This window comes from Ranitomeya variabilis, chromosome 6, assembly GCF_051348905.1.
Source record: "Ranitomeya variabilis isolate aRanVar5 chromosome 6, aRanVar5.hap1, whole genome shotgun sequence".
Taxonomy (NCBI): Eukaryota; Metazoa; Chordata; class Amphibia; order Anura; family Dendrobatidae; genus Ranitomeya; species Ranitomeya variabilis.
In genome coordinates this window covers 33,770,424-33,783,592 of record NC_135237.1, presented here as the reverse complement: position 1 = coordinate 33,783,592, position 13,169 = coordinate 33,770,424, and the positions used below count along the sequence as shown (strand labels likewise).

General features: G+C 41.8%; 1 long non-coding RNA gene across 1 annotated transcript; it reads right to left on the bottom strand.

Moving 5' to 3' along the window:
* Window positions 1–3,978: 3,978 nt before the first annotated feature.
* LOC143781554 (uncharacterized) lies at window positions 3,979–6,279 on the bottom strand. Its single transcript, XR_013216759.1, has 2 exons — window positions 5,461–6,279; window positions 3,979–5,149 (listed from the first exon to the last, which is right to left on the bottom strand). It is a non-coding gene; the product is annotated as an uncharacterized LOC143781554 (long non-coding RNA).
* Between the last annotated feature and the right edge of the window lie 6,890 nt (window positions 6,280–13,169).

Below are 13,169 nucleotides of genomic sequence, written 5' to 3'. Positions count from 1 at the left end.
TCTGGATCAAAGTTATGATCAGCAATCCCGAACAGGAACCTTCAAAGGATCTACCTCAATCTGGAGGGAAGGCATCCTCGACAACTTCCTCTTTAAAATGGGTTCTTGTGACGCTAGTCACTTCTCACAGCCAAGCCATGAGTCAGAGTGGTCAAGGAGTCCAAGGTCAGAAGCCAGGAGGTACATCATAAACAGAAGAAAGAGACAAAAGCGTGGTCAGGTAATGTTCCGAGGTCAGAGTACTGGGAGGATAGTGGATCAGAGCTGAAGGGGTTAAACAGGCGGATGGTCAGAACGAAGTCCAAGGTCAGGCAACAGATCAAACATACGGAACTCAAGGCACAGGAAAGCACAGCACAAACCTCACAGGCTGAATGTACTTCTGGCAGAGTTCTGGGAGACACAGTTCAGTTAAGAAGCCTGGCAATTAACTGGAATAATGAGCACATGGAGACAGCCGACACCTCACAGTCTCAGTTTGGATAGTTGAGCTGTCAATCAACACAATGAAAGCTTCAGCACACCCCTAAACCAGATTGATCGGCCGTGCTGTCCCAGACGCATTGAGAGGTGGAATCGTGACAGTGCTAAGCCCGTCATCATAGGTGGCCACTTTTCACCATCACAACTTGACAAGTCCAATGTACAGGAGCAGAAAGATATATAAAGACATTGAACTTGGCGCTCTCTAGATGGTGCCTGTTGCTGAAGATATGGAGGTCTGGGGTGACGAGCCATTGGAAAATACAGAATCAACACAAACCTACCGGAAAGGGTCAAGTTCTCACCAACTGCCTGTCCCATAAAATACGACACGTTGACCATTTGGCTGGGGCTACACAGCGATGGTGACTTTGGCCACAACACATCGTGCATCATCAAAGCAAGTGAATGTGGTGGTGTGCACCATGCAAGGTTCTGCACCCATGACAGGTGAGTGCAGAACCCCAACTAGTTCTGAACTTTAACAATTGCTTGGATGACATAATGTGACCCCAGTCACTGGCAATAAAGCAGTGGCGCCACAAACAGCAATTTTGGCCATACAACCTGGGTCATGGCCAAATTAGCCTCAAAACTATTCTTTTTGCCCAAGTTTTGCATAGGAAATTTTCTTCTGGATCCACCAAAAGCCAAAGTTAGTTTGATTTATTACTTTGAGAAACTAATTTCTACTGCTTCACATCTAATGGCATGCTTCACACCACTCCAGCCAACGCTTGGCATTGCACATGATGATCTCAGTCTTGGCTGTGGTGAACCAACTTATGATGGTACCAATGAGCAATTTTGAGTTTCCAGCCGCATAGAGCTCCTTAATCAATGTGGAATCCAAGGAAATACAGTTTATTTTTTTGTGGTGATGCATTTGTTACTATATTGTATTCTTCATCCTGAAATATGGTCTGTATAGGGCAGAGCTGCATTCACAATTCTAGTCTTTACAGCTGAAATTTTGCTGAATTATTGCATACAGACCTCTTTTTTTCCAGTGATTTTTGGAAATATAGTCTTGACAGCAGGCACTATACAATATCTGATGTATGAAAAGTTACCTGCATACCTATCTGAATTGATAAGATTCTTCTCTCGTTTCTTAAACAGCTGGCAGAATAGCGAGTGCAGCTCTGGCATATAATGATATGGGGTATTATTAAGGGGTAAGTCGGGATCGATAGGTAAGTAAAGGTTGTTTTTATTTCTTCCTGAATAATCCTATGGATAGGCAATAACTTGTTTTCTTGGGTCTAACCCTTTAAGGTTATAGTTTAAAGTAGTGGACAACCCCTTTAAGGGGGTTACTCTCATTTTCATAAATAAGCATTGTTGAAAAAATGAGCATTTTTTCAATATACTGCTTATTAAAATTTCCAGTCGGTTTTTAGATATTAGCCCTTTTCTTTTGTTTACAGCTCATTGCCTTGGAGACCGACCACCGCTGTTAGTGCGCACGCAGTGCTTACAAGAATTGTTTGGAAGCTCGACAGGATTGCTGGAGTGCCCTGTTACCTTCTAATCCTGACCAACTTCAGCGCAGTGCATATAAACTAGACAGCAGCAGTGGTCGGTCTCCTAGGCAACCAGATGTAAATAAATGAAAAACGTAAATATCTCAAGAACGGCTGACAATTTTAATAAGCAGTAAATTGCAAAAGTGCTTCTTTTTACAAGCTCTATCCGAAAATATCCATCTGTGGAGATGGAGGAATAACCCTTTAACCCATTAATACAATAGGTTTCAGTATCGGCAGCACAGAGGTTTCTGTAATCTAACTGTTACTATTATTATAATGTTTCCCTATTTATATCCCTTTAAACCTTAGGTCTGAGTCATGATTTTGGCTCCGTGTTCCCTGCTTGTTTCTGTTTTCCCTTTCTTTCTCACCAGTGTCCCCATAGCCCGGCTGTGCAAAGGCAGTCAGTTTAATATAGAAAAAAAAGGTACTTTGGCCGCAGTTCTCCTCTGACTCATCGGCGGAAAACAGAAGTAAAAATTGTTTTTATTTTATACTATGAACGATTTGCTTCCATGGCCAGAAATGAAATAAGACGTCCGTATTTTGTTCTCCATTTCAAAAACTTTTTATCTTTGGACTTGTCTCCGATTCGCTCTATTTTTTTTTTTATAAACAATTTTTTTTCCAAAAACAGCACCTAACCTATCCCTAGGCTGTATGGGGGTATTGAAGCCTAGTTCCATTGAAGTGAATGGAGCCAAGATGCAATACCATACATGAGCTGTAAACAGGTGTGGCGCTGTTTTTGGAGAAAAGAAGTCATGCTTGTATAATCCATTAACGATGCGGACTAACACAGAATAAATGGAGTTTACAAAATAGTGAAAAATATGGCAGAAATTATGTTATTTTAATCCTTTTATGAATGCATAAAAACTTCCTTTCATTAAAAGTTATCACTTTTCCAAAGTATAGGGGATAAGTTATAGATTGTGGGGGTCTGACCGCATGGACCCCAAAAATGAGGGTCTGGAATTCCAAATTAGAATGAAGTGATGGCAGCGGAACCGAGAGAGATAGAAGAACGTTCAGTCTCTCTGTAAGGGCAGAGACAGACTGCCGTATGACTCGTGCGAGGATCGTATCGTAAACCTCCTCCTGGCTGTCTGGTCTCCTAACCTGAGATTTATAGCTGCATAGATGCATAGAAATACATCACACTGTCATGCTCAGGTCAGGAGAGGTGACGGGACAATTCGTGCAGTGCGATGCGATCATCGCACGAGTTATACAGCAGTCTGTCTCTGCCCTAGGTCCCTTGTGTCAGTTTCCAATTCCCCTGCAGCGCCTCTAGAGGAAAAATGAAGCATTACATGGTGTGCACTTACGAAGTTGATGATTTTAAGAGACTTTTCAAAGTGACTCCCCGGACAAGTTATTCAGGGAGAGTCAAATTTTAGCAAGGGAATCTAAGTCTGGGTTTGGCTACTCCATCTGACAGCAGCATAACGTAGAGGAAGAGACCCCGACTCTAGAGATGTGTCACTTACTTGGCAACTTGCTACAGCTTTGACAAAATCAGTGTTATCTCTGCAGTTCCCTGAATGCTGATCTCTGTATCACCCCGCCCACACCACTGATTGGCAGATTTATGTGTACACTGTGCATAGGCAGAAAGCTGACAGTCAGTGGAGGAGGTGAGGTTCTACAGCGCTCATGAACATGTAGGACTACATGGCTGAAAGTTTACTAGTCCTCTAGTGATAATCTCCTGCTAGTAAAACTATTTTTTATCAAAATAGCAGCAAGCAACCCAGTAAGTGATACATTACTGTAGTCAGTGTCTCTGTTCCTACTTTATGCTGCTCTAAGATCAGGGTTTGCCTCCCGATGAACCTGATGACTGATTCCAGGATGGCTTCCCCCTTAATCATGAACAAAAATATATAATAAAAAAAAAAAATACAACGAAAGAATAAAAATAGATTGTAAAAAAAAGAAATACAATAAAAATAAATGATTCAGGTTTTTATTGTAATGTCAAGAAAATTAAGTCCAAACATTCAGATGCAAAAAGTTCTTAGGTGTAATCCAGTATTCTTGTCTTTATTTTCTAAATACTTTTAATGCAACTGAAAACTTAAAAAAATAAAATAAAACAGAAACCAAATCACGGTGATACAACTCTGCTGGAAACAATTCACAAAATCACTGGAAGGAGAAGGTCACACCTAATCTGTAAGAAGAAGACGACCATGATACAAGCCCCATGGAGGATCCTCAGCCTTGGACTTGCCCGCCACACAGTTCTGGAGATGATTATGGAGGGAGCTGGGATATTTGGCTTCGTCCCATCTTTGTTGGGGCCAAAGTAACCACAAATATTTTTCTGGACTGTAGAAGAAAACACAAAAAATAAAAAAAAAACATTGCTGACATTTTAAGAGTGATCTTTGTAAGACGTGTTTGGATTCCTGGCTATTGAAAGGGTTAACGCCTGGACAACACAACCAGAGCCCCCTGACATTATAACAGTGACTCAGAGAGGAAATTCCTCAGTTTGGACTTAGGATCCCCCTCGTTAATGAAACTTTATTATGCAATTTGCCTTCCTTTGTCAGGCTAGGAGCAGGCATTCCTGCGGCTGCACTGATCATCATGGTGGGCTTTGTACTGTCAACAGTCTGGTTAGAAGTTCCATTGTTTATTTAAATGCTGCCAAAGACGAAAGAAGAAACTTTTTCTAAACTGTAAAAACAATGCATTAAATTAAAAAAATAAATAAACACACAAAAAAATAAAATTACATCATCAAATTGTAGTAAATGGGATGACATCATCTATCTATGACTGTCACGGATATGTCAGAGGCTGCAGACCGTTGCACTGCATGTCTGCAGAAGGTCTCAGTAGTTTGCTTTGCAGACAAGTGGCCACCTCCCCCGGTACTAAACCTGACTGTTGATATACTTCCTGCTTGCAAGCGAGGGTGATATTTTCTATTTGCATTTCCCTGTTGAGGCTTGGAGCAGTTTCAGTCGACTATCGTCCTTTTTGAAGTTCGGAGGACGTTGATGTTTCTCTCTGAGTCTTCTCAAGCTAAGTGGTCCCTTGTTTCGTTTGTCTATCCCAGTTGTCTTTAGTGGTAGTGGGGATTGACTAGTGCACATCCTTTCCTCCCCTTTGCAGGGCTTAGGCTACGTTCACATTTGCGGTCAGCGCCGCAGCGTCGGGCGCCGCAGCGGCGCCGCATGCGTCATGCGCCCCTATACTTAACATGGGGGCGCATGGACATGCGTTGTGCTGCGTTTTGCGCCGCATGGCCGCAAGCGTTGGACGCAAGAAACGCTTCAAGTTGCATTTTTTTTGCGTCCAACTTGCGGGCAAAAACGACGCATGCGGCGCAAAACGCAGCGTTTTAGCGTGCGTTTTGCCGCGTTTTTGTTTGCGTTGTGCGCTGCGGCGCCGACGCTGCGGCGCACAACGCAAATGTGAACGTAGCCTTATTGCCAGGGTCAGGCAGGAATTAGGTATCATGCTCGGCGATAGGTGCGGAACCTATATAGGGACGATAGGACAGACAGGGTGATGTTAGATCTGTTCAGGGGTCTCCACTACCCCCTTCCCTAGTGTTTGGTTCCCCTTCTCCTTATCCCTTTGTGTTGCACTTAGTCTGTCCTACACTGTGTGTGACAATGACATAGGTGATAACTTGCTAATTATTGGGACCCCAACCGATCCTGGTAATGGGGCTCTGAAATTACCTGATAGAAGTGAATGGTGCTCGAAGATGAAGGGTCACCACTGTATTCTAGCTGAGCATTTCAGAGCCTATTCTCAGGGATGTGTGGGGGGTTCCAATGGTGGTCTGCAAGTTATCACTTATCCTGTGGACGTGTCATAAGAATAAACCTCTATGGATGCTTTATCTATTTATATTTTGCATCACTTTTACATAAAGTTACATTTTATCACATATGGACCATGTGTAACTAGACAAAAAATCGAAAAGCCAGAATTTAATAATAATCTTTATATATTTTTTTTATAATAATCTTTATATAGAATTAATTTTTTTTGGCCACCACGACATTGCCATAAGAGGCGATCAAAACATCATATCTACACCAAAATGGTATCAATAAAAACATCAGCTCTGGGTGCAAAAAAACAAGCCATCACCAGCCCCAGTGTCAGAAAACTGAAAACGCTACAGGTTTTGGAAAATGGCGACATAAGCAAACATTTTTTTTCTTACAAATTTCTGAATTATTTTTCACCACTTTAGAAAAAAAACTTATTTTTCGGACTATAAGACACACTTTTTTTCCCAAAAATGTTTGGAGGAAAATGGGGGTGCGTCTTATAGTCCGGATGTACTTACCAGGAGTCTCATCCCAGGCTGATGCGTGGCAGTTTTGCAGATGCTCGGTGGTGCGGGGGCTCCGTCAACATTTTGTGAAATCCCGAGCCCCCACATTTCAATTCCTGTAATGCTGTGGTCTCCAAGAAAATGGCCGCCGGAGGTGACACATGTATAGATTGAGCATCTCTGGAGAGACCTGAAAATGGCTGTCCGCCAATGTTCACCATCCAAGCTGACGGAACTGGAGAGGATCTGCAAGAAAGAATGGCAGAGGATCCCAAAAAAACTTGTTGCATCATTCCCAAGAAGACTCATGGCTGCACTAGCTCAAAAGGTGCTTCTACTCAACAATGAGCAAAGGGTCTGAATACTTATGACCATGAAATATTTCAGTTTTAATTATTTCATTTTTAATAAATTTGCAAAAACTTCTACATTTCTGTTTTTTTCAGTCGCGATGGGGTGCAGAGTGTACATTAAAGAGAAAAAAAATGAACTTTTTTGAATTTACCAAATGGCTGCAATGAAACAAAGAGTGAAAAATGTAAAGGGGTCTGAATACTTTCTACACCCACTGTAACAAGTGGTTTCATCAAATTTAGCCCAAAATGACACTTTTACTGATTACTGCAGTCTTAGAATTATTCACCCCCTTTATAACCACGTCTGTAGTCCTCAGTAGAGCATTTCTAGGTGTTATAACCTGCTGCAGACATGATGCATAGCCAGACACCAGCTTCCCGATGAATCTTATCCCATTCTTTATGGGCAATGGCCTCCAGGTTACTATCATTCTTGGGTTGTAAAGAGTGGTCTAAAAAGTTTAGAGAAGACATCAAACAAGGAAAGTGATTAAAAAAAAAAAAAAAAAGATACAAAGGCATTGAATGTCCCTAGAGATATAGCTAAAAGCAAAATTCACAAGATGAAACATAAAGGAACACTGGTTGCATTATCTAAATATGTCAGAAAGAGAAAACTGTCATCGACTGCCACCAGATTCCTGAGAAGTCTGTTGGTCAAAAAGTCTTGAGCGACTGGTTGCCCATCAGCTAAAGGGTACAATATAAACTTATCACTCTCACCTACAAAGCTCTCCATAGTTCTTCACTGCCCTTTATCTTTCCCATCACCTCTATCAACCTATCCGTGCCCTCCGTTCTGCAACTGATCTAAGACTATTATCCTCCATTATCCAAACCTCGCACCTCCGTTTCCAAGACTTCTCTTGTGCTGTGCTAGTTTTCTGGAAAGCACTACCCCAGAGCCGTATTTCTGTTCAGCCGATACACCGATGCCTCCACTCTGTGCCAGTCATTGCACTGGTTGCCCATCTGCAAAAGAGTACAATATAAACTTATCACTCTCACCCACAAAGCTCTCCAAAGTTATTTACCACCCTACATCTACTCCCCCATCTCTGTCTATCACCCTACCCGTGCCCTCTATTCTGCAACTGACCTAAGACTAACTCTCCATAATCCGAACCTTGCACCTCCGTCTCTATGACTTATCTTGTGCTGCATCACTTTTCTGGAAAGCACTAACCCAGACAATCCGACTAATACCTATTCCCCACATTTTTAAGAATTCTTTAAAAACGCATCTTTTTTAGAGAGAGGACAGTATACAATATATTGGTGCGATGGAATCGGGTCACATTAATTCTCTAATTTAATTGTACACACAAGGTCAGGCATTGCAGTAGTGAAAATAATCTTGGTTGGCAGTGCCAGCGTTAGGTTGAAGAGGATATGCTCTAAACCTCAAGGAGGGTGATCATTGCTAGGTATGTGGTGTCAGGGCAGGTGGTACTGCAGATCAGCACCATGGTCAGCTCCTATTGACAGCTGGGAATTCTCTGTTGGATTCTCATAAAGTTTCCTGACTCATGGCGGTGGCCAACGATGATTGCACACTTTTCATATGTTACTCACTTGTTGACTTTGTAGCATTTTGCCCTAAAACATCGTTATAATTGATGAATGTCCCTTCCTTAAGGACTTACTGAAATTCTCAATCCAATCTATCTGCTGAAGTGAAGATGTATTTGATGCAAAATTAACATTTCCCTTAAGGGGGTAACTCATCTAGACCACCCCTATATAAATGAAAGCTGTCCCGATGATCAGCTGTTCCTGCAGTATCCAAAACTGCATGTAAGGGACCGAACTAATGAATCTAATGGCTCGCAGTTACTAGTGAGTCTTACCAGGGACATAAGGGGGATGCTCTGCGATGTCTTATGAGGGTCCCATATAGTGATCTTGTAAGGGGTTTCCATACAGTGTCCACCCAATTTTAGGAACATCCTTTTCTGGATACTGTATTATTTGGCCACTGTTGGTTGGCATAGCTCAGCACTATATGGCGCTATATTATTTGAATATTGGTTCTGTTATTTGTGCTCTACCTGTATGAAGAAGGTTGCATAGTTGTCATAGTAAACGAGTAACCTGGGGTCTCTGAGCTTTATAGCCAGTCCCTCCAGTAAAATAAATAAGGATAACGCCCCCCCAACAAACAGTGCTTCACACAAGAACTCCTACACATGTGCACACATACTGTCGTGGGCACAGTATGGAAATATATGGGGAGTTGTGTTGAGACAACTGGGTCAGAGCATCTTCAAAACGGGAGTCCTTGCTCACCAAAAGCTCATTGATGAATGTGGGAAGAGAAGGCTATTGGGGTCCGGACCCCTAAGAGCTACTGCAGCACAAATTACCCAAAAAGTTACTGCTGGTTATGATAGAAATTTATCAAAATGTGCAGGGCATTGCAGCTATAATAGAAAGGTGTCAGAAAATACACAGCATCACAGCTATGATAGAAAGGTGTCAGACTGTGCAGAGCATCACAGCTATGATAGAAAGGTGTCAGACTGTGCAGAGCATCACAGCTATGATAGAAAAGTGTCAGACTATGCAGAGCATCGCAGCTATGATAGAAAGGTGTCAGACTATGCAGAGCATCGCAGCTATGATAGAAAGGTGTCAGACTATGCAGAGCATCGCAGCTATGATAGAAAGGTGTCAGACTATGCAGAGCATCGCAGCTATGATAGAAAGGTGTCAGAACATGCAGGGCATCACAGCTATGATAGAAGGGTGTCAGACTGTGCAGAGCATTACAGCTATGATAGAAAGGTGTCAGAATACACAGAGCATCGCAGCTATGATAGAAAGGTGTCAGACTATGCAGAGCATCACAGCTATGATAGAAAGGTGTCAGACTATGCAGAGCATCACAGCTATGATAGAAAAGTGTCAGACTATGCAGAGCATAGTAACTATGATAGAAAGGTGTCAGACTGTGCAGAGCATTACAGCTATGATAGAAAGGTGTCAGACTATGGAGAGCATTACAGCTATGATAGAAAGGTGTCAGACTATGCAGAGCATCACAGCTATGACAGAAAGGTGTCAGACTATGCAGAGCATCACAGCTATGATAGAAAAGTGTCAGACTATGCAGAGCATTACAGCTATGATAGAAAGGTGTCAGACTGTGCAGAGCATTACAGCTATGATAGAAAGGTGTCAGACTGTGCAGAGCATTACAGCTATGATAGAAAGGTGTCAGACTATGCAGAGCATTACAGCTATGATAGAAAGGTGTCAGACTATGCAGAGTGTCACAGCTATGTTAGAAAGGTGTCAGACTATGCAGAGTGTCACAGCTATGATAGAAATGTGTCAGACAATGCAGAGTATCTCAGCTATGATAGAAAGCTGTCAGACTATGCAGAGTATCTCAGCTATGATAGAAAGGTGTCAGACTATTCAGAGCATTAGGGCTCATACTCATGAGAAACTCGGATCAGTCTCACATGGCAATACCCAGCACTGCACCCGACACTCAGATCGGGGCGTGCGGCCGCATAGGAATACATGCAGCCCCATGCTCTGCTCCTGAGTGCCGGCAGCAGCGCCGGGTATTGACGTGCGAGACTCATCTGAGTTTCTCGCAGTTGAGTATGAGCCTTTACAGCTATGATAGAAAGGTGTCAGACTATGCAGAGTATCACAGCTATGATAGAAAGGTGTCAGATTATGCAGAGTATCGCAGCTATGATAGAAAGGTGTCAGAACATGCAGGGCATTGCAGCTACGATAGAAAGGTGTCAGGACATGCAGGGCATTGCAGCTACGATAGAAAGGTGTCAGGACATGCAGGGCATTACAGCTACGATAGAAAGGTGTCAGAAAATGCAGAGCATTACAGCTATGATAGAAACGTGGCACAATATGCAGAGTATCACAGCTATGATAGAAAGGTGAAACTACAAAAAGCTGAAATGTAAGTAAACAAATCGCTGCATGAAGAGAACCCAAGTTGTTGAATTAAAATTTGAAATTTATTAATCAAAAATTGAAAAGGTCACAAGACATAAATACAGAAATACACTGAGGGGGAACCAGAAAAAAACAACCTACCTATAGATAGAGTATAAGAACCCACAGATTTACCCTGAGTCAGGCACCACAATTTTGTTGATAATGGAGGGGTGCACAGATGCTCTATATAAACCTTGTAATCCAAAAGCATGGCTTAAAGTATAACAAATTAATAAATACTGTCACACCATCCATGGCAAATAAAAAATCAAGCCCCGGAAACCAGCAAGCAAGAGATTTGCGGGTCTCCTGTCTAGTCACCAGGTACCACTGACTTGGACACTACACCAGAGTCCAACTAATCGATCCGTTCATCTCTAGTTAGAGCTCTTTTGGCAGCACATGCTGCACTTATTAGGCAGGCGCTTTCCTAAAAGAAGCAGTTTTTAATCACGTGAATCATGGAAAAGAGAAGAATTAGTTGGGTAGAAAGGCAAAATGAGCAATTGTAATTACACAGTGCTATGTAATATGAAGATTGCAATATATTAAGTGCTTCTTTAAGAAAAGCTTTAATGCCATTTTGGTAAAAAAAAAAAAAAAAGTTGCCATAGGAACATGAACTAGAAGTCTTGCCAAGTAGGCAAGAACTAAGTGAATATTGATTTGAAACAACAATAAGTTCTTTATATTAATGTTTTATCAGCATTTTGTGATTGTACATCACAGGTTTTCACTTTTACAATGTGTCAATTAGAACATTACCTTATCACAAATTAATAAATAACTCTTATTAACACATGAAGTTATAAGCTGGATGGAATCGGCCTAATTTCTAGCAATAAAACGGAAATGGAAGTCGTGCGTCAAAATGTACTTTTACGGAGACAATATACACAGTAGATCGAGCCTATATTTTTCAGGACGCCCTTCACAGATAGCTTAGTATATTGCTTCTTAAAATCTCCTAGATGTCACTTCTCAAATTATGGCAGGTATGGTGATAATGAAGTGGGCTTATTTTGGGATAACGCACAGTTTGGCCATAATTTCCATATCTTATGGAATGAATTGGTACTACTATTTGGGGACTATTAGTTGGCGTTGTTTAGCTGCTTTTTGGCACCATAGTTTCTCAGGCTTGATCACAGCGATGTCCCCAAAAATATGGATCATGGATGTACCAGTGTAGCAGCGTGGACACAACTACCTGAATACTCAGGCAGTGTCACAGCACTTGAGACAGCGTCTAATGCCTTGGAGCTTGACATCAGAGGAACAAGGAACAGAGAAAGCTGGCGGAAGGAAGAGGATATAGCGCTCAGCACTGGATCTTGCAGGAGTAACAGTAACTGTCTTTTACTATAGAAATCTGCTCAATGCTAGGCTGACAGCTACAGCCTGATACAATTGGGGTTTTCTTAGATGTTTGCATTGGGATGAATTAATATCCCTAAATTCAGTTTTCTCTAATTAAATTATAGCTAATCTCCGTAGAACTATCATCATCTAAAAGAATAAAAAAAACTGTGACGTCTGGCCAGCAGACCTGCTACCTTATGCCTGGAAAAAGTGATGAAATTTGCAGCTTGGTCCCTGCAGAGTGGAATTAACATTTTTTATTCCACAGTTAATCTTTCATCGCTTCAAAGCTGGAAGTCAGTTAAGGAATAATGTGAGATATCCCATTTCTGGACGGACTCTTAATGAAGTCTCATACATTCTGCACCATGTGAGTTTATCTAATATTTTTACTCATCATCAGAACACAGACACTAGTCTATAGCTTGCATCCTTTATATATACTATTTGCTATGAGTAATAGTCACTTGCAGACCATATGATTAGAATATACTCCTCATGGGAGGGACAAGGAGCGAACTACCCATGAAAGTCTTTGTGGCTTAATTGTACCTTGTATACCTCTGAAGCTTATGCAGGTTTCTCATAGTGAATGTTATATTAGATGCTTTATTACTGAGATATTCTACTTTAGCAATAATATTTCTAAGGGAGGAATCTCTCCTTAATATTGGGTTATATGAAGTTGCCATATGGCAGAGTTTTGGTAATGCTTGCCAGAAGGTCGAGGAGAATGGTAGTCAACTCGGAGTTGGCTTAACCAGGCAGTGGGTCCCAAGGATCCCTAATACTCACCATTAAACCCTATATGGGGATCTGGACTTTACTGTAGTGGGTTCCTTGGTCACAAATCGTGGAGTAGTCACCCACTGGCAGGTTAGCCGATAAGCAAGGCGTGGTCACAGAGGGACCTGAATGAGGCTGAATTTAAATATCCAGCAGAAGGACAACGGTTCAGAAAAGCAGGCAAAGAAGAGGTCAAACAATCCAGAAGTCAGTAACAAGTATATAGACAGATATTGGAAGAATCCAGATGAAGGGTCAGGATCACCGAACCAGGAAGCCTAGCCTAATGCCACACGAACGTGTGAACCTGATGGATTTGGACGATTGGGATTTGAATTGGCTTGGCCGACCAGCTGG